Source organism: Danaus plexippus, chromosome 20 (assembly GCF_018135715.1).
Source record: "Danaus plexippus chromosome 20, MEX_DaPlex, whole genome shotgun sequence".
Classification (NCBI taxonomy): domain Eukaryota; kingdom Metazoa; phylum Arthropoda; class Insecta; order Lepidoptera; family Nymphalidae; genus Danaus; species Danaus plexippus.
Window position 1 is genome coordinate 5,559,164 of NC_083550.1, and position 18,365 is coordinate 5,577,528.

Sequence of the window (18,365 nt, forward strand, 5' to 3'; positions counted from 1 at the left end):
CTCAAATGAAATACCTAAACTCTAAACACTCCCGTCGAAAATAGTATAATCTGTACCACCCAGTCCGAGGAAATTGCTTAGCATTATGTCTGTAATAAAAGAGTACAAAAACGAAAAAGTTTTAATGAGATACAATTATAGTTGCTTAGTAATTTAAGTGATAGAGCCATCAACCTTTGGTTTGAACAAAGCGAGCAAAAAGAACGATACATTGTATTAGCTGGTTCCGTAGTTATTGTTACCGATGTGTATATACATACATACATAGTAAAGGTTTGATATAAGCTGACAACTAAAAAGCAAATAAGGTCACATATATAAGATCGTTTGAGATACCTTAGCTATAAATTTAAAAGTAGCATTAACATCAGATGATAATCAATGTAGAAATCACAGGAAAAACGATATTTCGCTTCAAGTCTTAGTTATTTTAAAATAATTTCGTAATAGCTATCCTATAACGGCGCAAGAACAAATAATTTATTGATACAACATCGTTAGCTGACGTTTAAACGTAACTAAAACTTAAATATAATCTGATCCGACAATGATAAAGAGCCCTAAATTTTGCGAAAAACCAACAGACTGTAATGGGTGTGCACAAAAACAAAAAAATTATCTATAATAGCATGTTGGGGATCGTGATTGCTTGGAAGCCTATGGCCTGTTTGCTTTGATATAAACTATTCAGTCTAAACATCCAAATCTCTCAGGTGATGACCCACAACATATATATATATATATATATTGTTAAGAAATGCGTACTTTTAAGTTCGTCATGCATTATTGGGAATTTAAAAAGTTCGACTAAATTAAAATGTATTAAAAATACATCATTAAAGTTAATGAATAAGCATTTATAAAAAATATTAATTTTATTTAATTTTCTTTAAGATTTAAGTAAGACGTAATAGATGAGATCAACAGTGCTAGCACCCACTATGAAGATATAAACGTTTTCGAGTCAAATTAGATACTAATACTTAGATGTTTAAGAAAGTCAAATGAGATACCAAATAGCTATATATGGACAAATAAAACTATATAAGCACGTGTAATTAACACAACTGTTAGGCAAATTTCAATCATACTTTATTATCGTCGACACTTGGCCCTAATATAAAAAAATACGAAATTTTTCATATACACAATATAATGGTAACTACATTAAAAGGGACAATAATTCGCATGACTACTGTGGGTTGAGCTATAAGTAATTCTGGCGAGCGGCACGCACTTGAACCTTATAAATATATCGAGCGACAGACGTAACCGCGGGTAACATCTAGTAAATCAATAAACATTTACATATTATATAGTAATATCATAATGATGGCGTAGTAAAACGAATTTGCAATTCATATAAAGACCTTAGTAAATAATATGAGATGATTGACGCGGTATCAAATTAGCATTTAATAGATGTATCCCGATCTATAAATTTAATTAAGCCATGCACTTGTCAAATGTAACACTTCCTATATTAAATTCAATCCTATCGAAGGTTTCAATGTTCTCATGCAACATTCATTGGCCATTTAAATTTCTAAACGATAAATCGTCATGTAATAGCATCATTTATAATAGCGCCATCTAGGGGACATTACTGTTATTACAATCTATTTTATTAGCGTTGGATAATTTTATGTGAGTATTTAAAAAAAAATAAAAGAGATTTATTAAAATTAAAAGAAAAATAAGCTTATTAGAGATAAAAATGCAATGAAATGTAACAAATTTTTGGGTGATTTGTTATAAAGATGATTAAAAAACATAAAATTAATTAATTAATTTTAACGACATACATAAGGGTGATATTTTCGTATAATTTCCTATATATTGATTAAAAAGATTCCTAAAATTTAGTTTTACGAACACACTGACAATATTTTTATAAAGAAATAATGCTGAAATATGAAATTATTGAAAAATTTATCAACTCTCATAAGTAAATAGTCACAACTTTTTGGAGGAATTTAAAAAAAAATCGACTAAACTGATTCTCATGTAACACTAAGTGTCAGACTTAAAACTATGATGATTTAATTTGCAGAGAAATTGATGCTAGTTTAATTTCAGCATATGAAAATCTCACGCAAAACATGCTAAAACTCGGACAAATCCATACTTAATAGTCAGTTTAAACTGAACAGGTTTCTCGTTTGAATTTTAACAAACAAAACACGAGAATAATATTACTTATAAATGCGACATCATGAATATTAAATGTAAACGGACATGATTCACGTCTACAAGCAATAATTACACCATAATTAATAGGCCAGCTGATCTACGTTTGTGTTTTTGCATTCAAATATATATGAATTATAATTTTTAATTGCTATCCTCCGATATCCGGACGAGGCTATTTGTCTCGACGTGAAACTGGCACCAACAAACAAACGCACCGTCGCTGATATATATATATAACTAATATCGTATATTCACTGAGTATTTCGTGTTTTTTATACAAAATTACCTGAAATTATCATATTTCAATAGCACGTAATTTCCAAAGACAACCAATCGTTTTAAACATCGATATGTCTGTCCGTTTGACACATAGCCATTTCACTTTCTCTTAAACTGAAAGTATCCGTGATTTCATGTATTTATAGCCTTATAATTAACGTTTGTGATCCATGCTTTATAATGTAAATTAATCATGTAGTTATACAGTTTAATATAAAAAAAAATATCTAGCTATGTTATATGGATTCAAATTAGTTTGAATCACCTATTAATAATTAGATGCCGCAACACTAGCAACAAGTTGTTAAAACCTAATTACAAATACCCAGACATCCGCGACGTGTTCAACAAGTGTCGACGAAAACAGCCCTTATTACAAGAAGTGAGCTACTAAAATAGTTTAAAACTATTACTTTACTGACAACTTGATAGATTGCTGTAATGAATTAAGGTATATTATAAGGCAGTGACTACACTTGTAAGTGTTTATAACGCGCTAACTACGGTTCGAGTTTATTAAATCTATTTTTATTATTGAACATTATTTTTTCTTTCGTTATATATGTTATTTATAAAAAAATATTAGAATATAATTCGCGGTATTAATGTCCAACGAGACAATGTAAAAAGTGTAAACAAACTATTACACTCATAACTTTTTTTATTCTTATATTTTACTTCTTTTTTAATACGATTAATTTTTTTTTAATAGGTATGCTTTCATGAAATGCTCTTTTATAACCTCCACTGCGAGTAATAATACTTGTAGCTTACCACATTTATTAACAATATTAGTACTGAGAATTCTAATACTGTTACAACTCAGTGATGTCGATTTATTTACAATAATTATCTTGTTTCGTTGTTCCTATCCGCTCGATATAATTTACGCTGCAATTGAATTTATACACGATTGTCGTTTGAAATTTATCTGTATTTATGTATGTCTGTGTGCGTGTAATACATCAACTTGTATTTGTGAGGTGTGAACTAAACTAGTATCTGGAATTAGTATGTGAGATGAGCAATGTGCTATTATGCATCTATAACGCTACAAGCTCCGCATATTGAACGAGGATTAAGCCATCGGGAATAATGATGTGTTCTTAGTCATCTGTGTTCGTCATCATAGACGATAGACGGTATACTAATCATATACTTGATATAATATATTGGCGCCTATAACGAGCGACAAAAAAAGAAGATTATTTTGCAGGTCTCAAGAGATTTTGATGAGGTCTATATATAAAAGGTTACAGTACTTACGTTACAATTAATAATATTAAACTGCAGTAAAAGATTTTACAACGTGTTTAATATGTATATAAATTTTAAAAGTATTTTTTGTAATTAAAATAAACAAGTGTATCCCCTCCCTTAGAACCGCTCATGTGTACACTTGTAATTAATTATCGGCTAGAGATGACATTTGCAATGTCTATGTGATGTTAGCTGTTGAAATTGATACCCACATATATTATGCTTAGACTCACAATTATTACATATTAAATATAACCAGCAAATTAGTCTGTGTTCAAGACTAATGCCTATAAAATTGTTTACAAGTAATTCAAACTTTATTATAAATGTGTAAAAAGAGACGATCAAGAGTTTTCCGTGAGTCGTTGCTGACATGTTCCACATAGCAATGCTTGCGCTGTTTACTTTGGTTTTACCTGACTACCTCCATCACCCTGGTTGACTTGCCTTGGCCATGAAACTGTTGTTTATCAAAATCCTTATATCATTTCTGATGATAGACTAATACACAATACGTAAGATTAAGTCTATGTATCATACGGTAACAAGGACATTATCGATCAGGATGAAGCTAGCATAGCTTTTAATTATACCTAATTTTAATCGTGTTAAATAAATCGTGTACAACAATCTAATATAAGAGCTTAGTACACACCACAAACTTCACGTTATACTTATGTGATTTTTTCTACTATTGATCTGTGCTTACGATTAAGGGGGGATATGGATATGTGACGATATAGTCTTAATAGTATGCTATGAATAACTCTCTTATATATAATATTTAAAAATATTATTATATTGTTTATTATTTATGAATTAACAGAAGACTTTTTTTTGTAATCGGTGATTGGTATTACGGAGATTCCTTCATAGTTTTGTCGTCGTAAAAAGTGTTCAGCTTACTTGTATGTCGTCTTCACAATTGATTATTTTAGGGGTAAACATTGAAATATATGCTGGCGTAATTCAAGACATTGAATATTAAAAAAAAAAAATCTATTCCCGAGGTACAAAAAAAAAAACAACAAAAAATGTTATTCCGTATAAGTGTACTTAATGATAAAAAATATTTTTACTAAAGCGTACCTAAAAACAAGAATGTGCATTTTTGTAGAATACTAAAATTAATTTTAATAAAACCGTAAATTTTCTTTATTCCGATATATTGTTTTACTTCGCGGTTATCAGGTTTATATTGTCAAAGTAATTCAAACGTCGTGATAAAATAATACAAATATTCACGTTTTAAAACAGAAGATAATATGTATCTATACAAAAATATCAAAAAAATTATATTATACTATACAGAAAAGCATAAATATATAAACAGTAGTTATAAGTCACCACACAATTGCGATATTAATACATACATGTATAGCAGATTCGACCAAAAAATCTAATTGTACAAAAATCATGCAACGCCTTGATAAACATCTGTAAGGAGATTAACAAGAATAACTTATTAATTTTGATCTTCAGTTAAATCTTACGGCGCAGCATTAGCGTTATCTGTATCCCGAGCCAGGACAATCTAAGCCCATTGTGGTTCATTGTTGATTCTCATAAATATATTAAACATTGTCAGTCTTTTTGTCGTCGGGACGTGGAATGGCGACGCCGTTTCACTAATTCGTTTCGGCAACGTGACGCCTTTAGGCTATGCGATACGACAATCGTGTGACAGACACTGATAGGCTTAGATGGGAAATAAAGAACCCAAGAATACACAGCAGATGACTCTTGGGCAGTGATGGGGAATCTTGATCTGTTTATGGTAGTCCAGGAAGAGAAATTAAAAAGTGCAATATTTTTTGGCCAATAAGGTATCTGATATTGGAACTTCATGTAGGATTTCTGCTGATAAGACCTGAATATGAAGCCACCATGATTAGGCTTGGGAGGGATTTTCGGGAATTTTTATATAAATTTTTAAATCAAAAATGACAGTGAGGTCGAGTGAAGTGTTTCCATAGATGCTTACGGACTTGTTCTGGACTCAACAAATGAAAAGTACATTACAAAGTTTGAATTAATAGCTCCGATGTCGCTTGTGATGAAAAGTCGATATTATTTCTATCAGCGTATGACTGCTATGACTCTATGAGGTAGTTGTAGTTAGGTTGACCAATTACCACTGGTAAGACTGATGAGATTTTATTACTTAACATTGATACATACGAAACTAATATTTTCTGATGTACTAATCTTTTTTCATTATTTTAAACGACATACTCCCGACATTTCGGTTACTTTGCAGCAACCGTGATCACGGGCAGACGAGAAAAAAAATTGCATGTTCATAATAAAAATAGTATCATCCGAAAATCTTAGTTTCATTTAAATTAATACTCACGAAAATCTTAGACGACATTTACATAGAACCTACTTGTATGTTTCTGTTTTATAGGAACTATTCACGGTTTAAAAACGCTACGAGAGTACCAGCTATACATTATTTTAACTATTGACATTATTTTAACTGGTGACGACTTTAATGTTTTGTTCGAATTATCTGCGAATATTTTTTAATAAAATTATTGAATGAATCGTATGGCCTAAAAATCAAGGCCTTAACAATATAACGGCTTAAGGACGATTTAGGCTACTAATATTTTTTACCTACAAATCACCGCCACCTTGCAATCCCTATATATGCTGTTCATTTTTTCTTTATACGATTAACAACTTAAGCATCTTTTATTCTGCGCAAGTCTGTCTGCCATTATTATGATTTAGATGATCACAAGATATCTTATTTGTGAAATAAAAAAAAAGTGCTTTTAGTTTAAAAACCAATACTGAATGTTAATTAATTTCTAAAAATAACGAGTTTTTCTGATATAGTTTAAAATCAGTTCAATGATTACATTTAAGATGACCTCTCATCATCATCATCCACGTGTACGTGTAGAACTGTCGTAACTAGTTTAATTCAATTGCATAAATAACAATATAGCCCTTAACTTTAAATTAATACCAATAATAATTTTAAACGAAACAAAATTTTGCTTACTAACGCAATTACAACTTACATGGGATAAGCTGTTTGGGATACAAAAACACCATTAACATAACATACCAGTGTATTTAAAATTTAAATTACATTATATTTTATTATTTGTTTGACCTTAAGGTACTAAGTAACCACCGGTCGATTTTTTTTAAAATATAAAACAAACATTTTAACAAATTATCAGACGCATAAATGGAGGTAATTTCCAGATAAAAAAAAAATTAAATCAAAAGTTATCTCTAGATTTGCATCGAATTGCTCGTAAATTTTTCTTTTCATTCTTAATTTTTGTATTGCTTGAAATTAAATAAATATCATTCATATTAAAACTATATAAGATCGATCAGGTAAGTTATTTATTGTGTGACATCGATATAGACAAACACTTATACCCTACCGTCTGACAGACGGACCTTATAAAACTGACAGCTTAATAAACCAGTATAATTTTCTAAGTCTATTGTCCCAACACTTAGAAGATTGATTGCGATTTATTTTGACAGCCTTTTAAAGCCATCCTTTGTGTCTCAAAGTTTGCGCACGCCGATGCCCTTAATTGACTGTTATTTCGCCCGGTGTATTCAGGCGAATGATTAAGCCCGGAGCACATCTTCTTTGCAAAAAAAAAATCGAGTGTAGGAACTTACAGATACTAGTTCACTTAATAATGAACACCTCACGTTATCTACGTAACAATAAGCAACTAATAATATTTAGCAAAACGTGATAGTATGTACCCGGCTTAAATGCTGTAAAGATCCCTTATGGAAACGTTTTTGTATACATTGGAACAAGACTATCGATCAAATGTGGCTGTCATAGCTGATGTGTGACATCTCCCAAATTTGGCGGCAACCGGCTTGTCAGAATGACAGGACACGTGTGCTGCTCAGTAATAATAACGGAAAACGTTCAGAAAATTGCTAAAGAAATCACTTTATAATAAAACTTCAGGAGATGAAAAGAATTTACCGGTACCTGTTTTATTTTATAATTGATTTAATAATACCAATCAATATGTATTCGGCCATAACCAAACAGTAGTGTTATACAAGAATGTTTTATAATACGTTGCTGTAGACGAAACCAGTCAAACAAATTGGACAAAGGACAAACGAAAAACGAGTTCCTTCATTCACACGTGACTGACTTTTAATGATCCCTGATTTGTGACCGCTGCATAAACAGAAAACAGTCTACCGATGTTTTTTAGAGGCCGCCTTTTTTCTTACACTCCATGTCTGACTTGATATAAAACGGAATTGTAAAATTATGATACAAAAATTCATTTTATTCTTACAGACCAATAAAAAACGATTGCAATCATTAAAAATTATAACATGTAAATCAAATACATCTTTCTGTAAGCCGCACTGATACAATTACACTTTTTACGGTCCAAGGCAATTATTTTTTATTTTTCACAGCCAGGAGGTCTCGCTATGAACCTGACAGATCACCTCGTGACCGTTCGTGTATTGTTTCAACTGCACGATCTCCCACAAACTCATAAAGATGGACGACGCATCGGCAACATACAGAAACAATTACTAGAGAGGAATCGAGATTTAGAGCTTGCGTTATGCAACATATAATATATGGAAGTTTTTATAAGAACGACCACAATAAATTTATAAAACACGCTGGGACCATTATACATCAAAGGGAAGCCAAAAAACACTGTCCCAAGAACTGCTCCAATTCCTAACACGGTTTTATAATATGCTTAAATCAAAGATAGAATTCGAGTGGCATTTATATGCTGGAGAAAGTCTATAAATACAGCCGTATGGACAAAACACATACCAATACATACCGTTTTAATCTTAGATAATCTGTTAATGTGTTCGATTCATCGAAAGCGTTGAACACGTTCCTTAATGTGAATAATCGCTAAATGCTTCAGCGTTGAATATTTTCTAGAGGCATTCATTTTATTTATTTATAAATTTTGCATAAAATCTTGTTCCCTCTCATTTTATTACAATAAGCATTCGATCCGTGGGAACTGGCCGAAACAAAAGTATCTATATGTAACACGTCCTGTGCATAGATTTATTGTTGAAATGCTTCATCCTATTGTCCTATAAATTATTAACCGGCAGGACGTGTGTGTTGGTTGGATAACACACTGATAACTTCGAAACACATTACTGCTGGTGATTTATTCCTAAACTACAGATCCCATCGACCAATACATCATTGTTTGGCGCGTTCATTGTATTGTTGCACTCCACCCTTCTTTAGCCTTATCACTCCTAAATCCCATTCCTTCTTTACGGACCCCCAAAATTCCTATGCAATTGAATTTAGTTTTTGATAGTGGACGTTGGAATTTCACTTTCACAGTAAGAGAATTCGATTGGGATTAGATCGCGTCGATTTGTTGAGATGACATTAATCAGTGAACTCAGAGCTGGACGGTACGGCGTTAAATAAAACAAAACAGTCCATTACCACGCAAATCTAGTTATGTAACTATATCTTTGGCATCTCCACGGCGCCGACAGACGACCAATCATATCGTATCTCGGTATCTTGATTGAGATTTATTAGACACATCGGCTGAGTTGATCCGCTCTGTATAAATCAGTCTTCTGTTATTCCACAATCAATGTTTTACAGTTCGGGTAGTCGAAAAAAATTGAAACAAGTCCTTGTGTCTTCGGGATACGGCGTGGAATGTCTCGTCCGATATCATCTTGACTCGATTGTGTGTTTGTTAATGTATAATGAAGGTGATCTTTACAGTTAACAAATCGAAGCTTCGGTGATTTGTTTTGACCATTCGCTCGCTCCCTAATAACTGCCCATTATATTAAGAATAACTTTGTCATACACACGTGTATTGTCTATAGCATATACGTGTATTACAGAACCAACTAAGCATTATTTATAAAAAGGAAAGAAAACAATGTTTCGTATAAAATTATAGAGAATATTTTCGGATATAATTTTATTCATACCTACACTCACCAATAATTCGATCGTCGTTAGATAACATGAAGCAAATGTCATAATAAGGTTTTAAAGTCATGTCGGTTTTCTCGACTATTGATAGCTTTGTAAAAAATCGTATAAAAAGTATCAAAACCAATGAACTATTAGTTGGATGACCACAAACAACGCCTCACCATTCAGAAATTCTTAAAGCAAACACGCCACCTGACATTCTGTTTTATATTAATCGCCATAAATTAATACGATCGTACAGTAACTTTATACTCTACTACCATATATATAAAATTCAATATTACATGCGTGTTTTTGGTAGTTTTTAGGGGTGGGTCGTTCTAGTGATTGACGAACAAGATGTTTATCTGTGAACAATGCGTGTGGCTGCGCGGGCGCAGGAGATTGCTACGTGTTCCAATTTTTGAACTATCGATATATCCATATAATGAAGGTAGTCTCCAAACATGAACACATACAGACAATGGTTAGGTGAGTCACTTATATAATAATATTATTTAGATTTTAAATTATTTTATTAGTTTTTTATTAGTTATTAATTATCAAATATTTTTCTACCTTTTTTATTAAAGAGTTATATGTATAAAATTTCTAAAATTATGAAAGACTAGGCCACTTTTCATTACATTAGCTATATGCCAGTCAAAGTACCTTCAACATCGGTCCAGCCGTTTCAGAGGTAAGACGGAAGATACTGACAAACACAGAAAAAAAATACACTTACACAATTAAAGCGGTTACATTATTATTACAAACGGACACTCAAATATACTTTTTTATATAGATGATGACGTCAAACAAAACAAATTTCAGTACACACCATTTAAACAAACTTATTTACGATAAGCATAGTCAAACCATTTTATAATACTCTTTATTTGACATTAAATAACATCAGATCAAAATTGAATCGTATTTCCAACGACCTTGAGCTTGATTTTCATTACGGTGTTCATAATTAGAGCCCAAGTTAAGCAATCATGAAATGCATGCGGTTAATTGAAAAATTCCATGCAAGTGATTAAGTTGAATGCCTTGTTATTGACATCCTGGGGGTTGGAACACCCTCACGTCTATTTACGAAGACGTATTGTAAGGGCGCCTGGGTTTACGAACCTTGGTTGCATGGAAAGAATTCTGCTGTTGATATTTAATGTGAAATATATCGGACATTTTGTATAAAGACGTTAATGTGAGCTTGGAACAACAGAAATATTAGTGAAAATAATTTAGCTTCTCACTTGCTTCTAGAATTATATATAACACTCAAAGCATTTAATTGGCACATAGGATTATTTTTTGTTGAGCATACTTTTCTATGACGTCATTATTATTTTATTTAGCAATTATTGAAAAATAGTATTTAACCAAAAGGAAAGTTTTTTTTTGGTATATAACAAAATAAGTCTTTATATGATAAATAATTAATTTATCATTACAAAGTAATTACATATAATATTCAATTCTGAAACGATTTCGATAGTAGCTGTGTTACAATATAGATTTTAAGCAATGAATACACTTTTTTTTTATGAACTTTGAACTTATTAAAAAGAAAAAAAAACGTTATTGTAAACAGTATACTTCCTTCAGTCTTGAGAATTATAGTTCTAAGTACGAGTCCAACCACCAATGGCCCTCAGATGACTGAAGCTCTAAACCGCAGGCAAGTCATCAATTACGCAAACCAATGGATCGCGAAACGTCTTTCTCTCGTTCGTTATACTCGAGGAAAGATCAACATAAAATTGCTTTATAGCTGATAGGTTATTAATTTCCAATACCTATAATTAACAACATACATACATAAGTAAGCATTTTATAAGATCTCAATACCAATCAAATAAAAATCGTATTTGATAAGGTGACAGTTGAAAAGTCAAATATATTTTGTTTCCTACATTCATGCAACATAGAATATTACTTTAAATTGAAAATGTCATACTTATTGACGGACAACGATAGACGCGTCTTGATTCTAAATCCACGTAAATAAACCGCATATAATACGCTCTTTTTAAAACGTGATTAGAATCACAAACAAACCCACAGAACGTAACGTTGAACTTACCACAAGTGTCAATCGTTAAACTACATACCGAGCGTTCACAGTTATTAATTCAAAAACTACGTTTCCATCGTATACGAAGATATCCGAGTGAAAACTGGTAACGCAACGTACGTAGTATCAAGATGAACTATTGATAAGGCTACTAGGTTACCCGAAAACAGCCGAAATTATTTAGATCATAATGCCTCTAAACATGTATAAATATTATAATACTATGATAAACCCCGTCTGAGTCTGAATTCCGGATAAGTAGAAGCATACAGTAATAGACTCTATTAGAGCCAGACGGCTCTACGACTCTATCGGAGTCAGATATAACTCGTTGGGAATGTCCTCACTCAACACATTAATAATTGCCACAGATATAAATCAAGGAATATTCAATGCCTTTAACACTACGCGCTAAATGAAATCTCTAATTTTATCCACAGTTATAGCTTTGGATGAACAGCGAATTAAAAGAAATATATATATATATATATATATATATATATACATCCGCATGTCGCGAGTAAACCTCATTTGTAATGGCCATACGATTACAAGTTAAACATCGCTGGGCACGTCATGGACAATTTCTCACCGCTTCCAGTGTTAAACTATTTGTAATAAAAAAGGCATACGTGAACGCTAATGCTATCAAATACAACAATAAATAAATATATTAAACAAATTATATGAATGTCTCTGCTAGAGCAGTTAAGAAAAAAATACTATTGTACCCTTCTTGGTGGTCTTTTCCCCGAAACCTTTTTATTCACCGTTTATTAGGGGTTGCGTGCGATTTACTATTACAATGATGTGATTTAGTTTTACTAGTGATGTGACATTTTTATCGATATCTATCTGTTAGTATTAAGGGAGGAATTAGTGATGTTTTATACCTTACAATTATTTGGATATGTAAATAAATATTTTTCTATTGTATATAATTTTCATCGATCCCAAATTTACATTATTTAAGACCAGGTAGAGTCGGCTAAATGTATAAGCTGATATCGATATACCTAATTTATGGCGTGTTTAGTGAGAGATTAAGTTACCATAAGAAAAATATCATTGACAGTGGACGTTTAAAAATAAAAACAGAACATTTAATTTATCTTAAGCAAATGATATTACATATATATGAATGAAAATCTTAAACCACTTAAGTATTGTACATAAAAATAGTGTATTGAAAAACTTAGAACCTTTTCAAACTAAATTAATTGTTGCAGTGATTCAGAACAGGACGTTCTAGATATAAACGGAACAGATCAGGGGACAAACCGACTGACATATCATCAGTGTGTACGTGATGATGGAGTTTAGATGACGACTGGCTATACGTGACTTCCATCACACGAGCTAGCTAGTCACCACCATCACCAGCACCCATTATAATATATAATATTCTATAAACATTGAAAATAAATACGATTAAATTAATCTTAATGTCATAATTATTATAAACAGTTATGACAGACGGAAGAAATAATAGCAATAATAATGACAAAACGTGGAGGTTAGTGGATGTTTAGGTGTTTGTTGCTATTCAACGAAAAAACTACTCAGCTGATTTTGATGAAACCTTACAGTGATATAGCTCACACTGCAGGATGAGACATAAGCTATAATTTATCCTTTAATATATATATATATATAGACAAAGTTGTATTTTAATTAAATTTAAATATTTCTATCGGAACAAAACTACCAGGATAGTCATTTGCAAATACAAGTTTTATCTAAACTTTTAATTATTAAATACAAAAAAAACCACACACATTTTTTAAGGCTTCAATTTAATTTGATGAATAAAATTTAACCTCACAAATAGATTAATAGCACCAATTAAATAAGGAAATAAAATTAATCTAACTTCCCTTCTCAGTTGTGGGTTCGCGTCAATTAAGACAAACTTAAAGTCACCCTAAATGGGTTGGGAGCTCATTATTTCTTTTAGAATCCTGTTTCAAAAAGCTGTTTTAAGAATATCTTAATGTAATTGGCATCATAATAGTGAGAATCATTAAAATATATATATAATAAGTTTATCCTACGAAATCGTTAAATATCAATTGACTATTTATAGCTCCGATTTCGCGTGGTTGTGTCAAATTAAACTATGAGATAACATCGATAGATCTATGTTGGTTTTAACACAGAAGCTGTGTACTGATAAACTGTTTGGTTGGAGGAAATCCTTAATTGCTGTCTAGATGACCGCTGATCCAGGTCATTTGAGCCCAGTTAGACACAGCTTCTATCTTGAATTTAGACTTGATGGGATAAAAGCTCTTTATAATACAATCTCTTTCAATATAAATCAAGTATTACGATGAACGAAAAAAACTAAATCAAAAAACGATAAAAAAAAAATTATTAAACTTTTTTGACACGTTTATATGTCAATGTAAGATACGCTAACGATTTAAAATTTTATAATTACAAATAATGAGATCTAAGACATTCGCGAGTATTCTTTTAAATTAAACTACATTCACATCTCGTCTGCCCGCGATCACGGCTGCTGCAAAGTAAACGAAAAGTTTGGAGTATGTACTTCAATTAATAGACCGCTATAGTACATCCGAATATATCAGTTTTATTTAAATAATAATTACAATATTAATATATGATTGAGAGCCCATCACAGCGTAACTTCATTGATAGAAAATAATCGATTAATATATATATATATACAGTAAAACAATAATAATGTAACCAATCCATAAACAAAATAGATTAATTCATCAGTCTATGATTCAGAGCCATTGTCCTATAAAAATGAATTATTTATGAATGAAGATTTCGGTTTGACTATTGATTCATAGACAAGGATGTGGTTTCGCTCGGGGTTTTGGTGCATACCGTATACAGCCAACGTTTACGTCAAACCCGTTGGTGGTCTGTGGATTATCTACGGTGAGATTCATTAATTTTTGTCACCATCAAAAATATATATTTATTTTTTCCTTCAATACATTTCTTTATTTGAAATATTTAATATTATCATTTGAAGCATAAGAGTAAGTGAAATATCTCAATAATGTAACAAAATTCGTTATATGTAATTTTTTAATGATACGCAGTAATTACGAAATGAGGATGTATATATATATACATATATATATATATATATATATATATATATATATATATATATATATATATATATATATATATATATATATATCGTTATATACAGCCCATACAGTAATCTAGATCGTCTGTCAATTTGTTCTTTTTACGGTCTCTACGCAAATCCCATCATTAGAGAGATTCGCGCCTCAGGAAGCTATCTAGTGATGGCATCGGCTACTGTAATCTATACAACATCTTAGAATAACATTTTCAAAAATAATCATTTAAATTTACAATAGAATTCGTTAATAATTATTTTATTTAACTTAAAATCTCATACCAAAAGAATCTACTGTATAGTTTTTTTATCCCTTCAGTTTATGCAGAATTGATGATTTAGACTTCTTTGTATATTTGAGGTTTTTTTCCTAACATAGAATACTTCGAGTCACTTTTCATTGTCTATTACCTGACACACATTTAAAACCTTATAATTATCTGTGTAATTTGTCTTTTATTTTAATATGCCAGTCCATTGTTATAAAAATAATATGCTAAAATTATAACTTTTAAAAGTAATGTACATTTAAGTGAATGAATTTTTTTTTTACGCTCAGTTAAGAACACATTTATAATACATTCATATCGCTGCATTATTATTAGATATACATAATTCAAAAAGATTTTTAATACATATAATTTATGTACTAAGGAATTTTAACAGAATACTATTAAACACTATTTTTTTATTGGCACAATAATAAAAACCATTTAATATTATTGCATTTATCGATATCATGACGGAACAACACTAGCTTAGAGTGCATGTAACCATCTTAGTGTCTGAATCGTTGTCTAAAGCTGCATTTTATGGTTTCTCTAATATTATCATCAGCGTTATACCGAGGACTTAAAACTGTAAGCTGGAGACTTTGTTATATGGCCTGTCATTACGGCCATTTCGTATATTTAAAGACAATTAAAGGTTAACACGAATAATATTAAAATGTACTTCATTGTATTACTTTTTTTTTATTTAAGCTCATATATACAACCTCCTTGTTCAGTGGCAGAGTATAAAAATAATACGCAAAACGTTCGATCAAAAACTTGACATGTCATAGATAGTGTCAGTCGTGTTAAGTGAAGCGGGAAAAACTGAAGATGAGATCAATAGATACAGTGATCTGGTTAAGGTATCGATTAAAATATCGATTCGCTAATAAATATATATGAACATTCATTAAAAGCCATCCACATATTTATAACGGATGATGTAAAAATAATACAAAATCGCTCAATTTAAATGACGCTATTTTTCCCGCCATGTTCGAATTGACAGTTTATTTTTTCTTTATATAAAATCCAACGTCAGGGCCTGTTAACATACTAATGGTGCTTTTATCTCACCGACGGGACGTTTGAAAAGTGAATCTTTAAAAAACTATAAGAAATCGAAAGCAATTTCTCTCTTGTCCTATTAAACGCCACGGGACTCATTATCTAGTTAACACGTGTTAGAAAAAGGAATCAAAAAGCTAACCGATTCTCATAGTATTTTAATATTAATCGACTACATTTGTTGCTATCACTATATTGGGTGGTTTTTGTCGTCTACTTTTACTTTTTTTTTCTCATTAAGATAATTTTGTTTAATTTTTTTTTTATGTTGGCACTTCCCATAATGTTTTATATAATCTACTGGTGGTTGGTGCAGTGTTTGTCTGTCAAGGCAATATCAACATTAAAACTTAATGTACGATTAAGGCAACGAAATAAAACCAATTACGTGTTGTATCGGAGTAATGTCAAATACAGGAAGAGAGAGTAATGGCTTGTTTTTATAAAATGTAGGTAATTCAATACTATCAAAACAATTCGTAATTCTAATGTATAGTTTATATGTATAATGTTAAAGTTATTATAATTTAAATTAATGTTGTAGCAGTTAAAAATTTAAAAAAACACACAAAACTTAGAAATCAAAACGCGGTCATATTATTATTCATAACAATATTTAAATTATCCTATTTTAATTGAAATTGAAGATTTTTACTCATTATTTCCATGGAAAAAGCCATTGCATATAGACAAAATTTAAGACTTATAAAATATATATAAATATTGTAATGTACAAACATTTTATTAGATCGAATAGTACCTATCAAAACTAGCGTATATTATTTGCAGTTGGATTTAAAACCCATGATAAATAATAAATATTAAGACCAACTGACGGGCACTTATCTCGTCTCGTCAACAGCCAGTGGAGTAATCAAAACATCTGACTTAAATAAAACCGAATATAAGTGAAAAACAGGTAATGAAAAAAAAAAAAAATATATGTAGTAGTTTCTGAATAATCGGTTTTGTAAAACATTTTACTACCATGGTCTTTATAAATCGAAAAGAAACAAATTAACACGTACGATCTCATTAATCGGTATTATTTTTTTGACATCAGATTATAGAATATACGATAATAGTTATAGATCTTTTTAGAAAAACCTTTTTTCATTATTTACTAAGTAAAATCACAAATTATTAGTAATTTTTACCTAAACCATTTTTCTGCGATATTAAGTCTATGAAAATCAAGCTTATGAAGAAATTCTTGATTGATGAAGTGACTAGTACCAATCACTGTGTTTGTCTTGTCACACAAAGATAGAAGAAAGTTTCTTCTTGTATTCAAGAAGACATTTTGTTCACAAAACAAGATATCGGGACCTTAACGCAAGCAAACAGAAGCAACAACTGCACTATTTCTTGCTGTATGCGAATGGCTTACCTTAATGGCTCACCATTTAATGCTTATACTATGTTGGCGCTAGATAACCTTTTGGAATAACCAATGTCAAGTGGTCTAACCGCTTCGAGTAACAGATTTTGCTCTTAAGTTCTGTTAATCACTGACTATGTGTATTTTAATACTCTCCTCGAACCACGCTAGATATATTCCATAGTAGGAAAACGTTTGCTAAATAATAATGAGGTAAAAAAAGTATAATTATATGTATAATAGCTACAAATTGAGTTTTATTAAAGTCAACAAAAAAATCATAAGAATAATCGCTATCAATGATAAAACTGTTGGTAATTATATTTTAGGTTCTAAAGGAGAAACATACAAACAAGCACAGTATTTGTTAATATTAATTTTCATTATAGATCACAATACATCTTGAAGTGTGTGAGCAGAAATGGCAATGATGAAAAGAAAAAGGTCCATTCTTAGATATCGCCTTGATTTGTTAAAAATGTAAGTAAAATCACCATCATCAGCCTATTGGAGCCCACTGTTGAGCAAAGGGCTCTTCTCATGTGGAGAGGGTTAGAGCATAAATTATCATGCTAGCCCAAGGTGGATTTGTGATTTCAATCTTAAAATTTGAAATTATAAGACCGGGTTTCCTCACAATGTTTTCCTTCACTGTCTGTCAGTATCTAAATACTCTTAGAAAGTACATATGTACATATGACGTATGTAAGGCGGGGATATAA

At 30.8% G+C, this 18,365-nt stretch overlaps 1 protein-coding gene across 8 annotated transcripts in view; it reads right to left on the bottom strand.

Moving 5' to 3' along the window:
* The window catches only part of LOC116773869 (calcium uptake protein 3, mitochondrial), a 46,709-nt gene that overhangs the window by 27,348 nt on the left and 996 nt on the right, over positions 1–18,365 (bottom strand). The gene's annotated exons all lie outside the window — the stretch shown is intronic.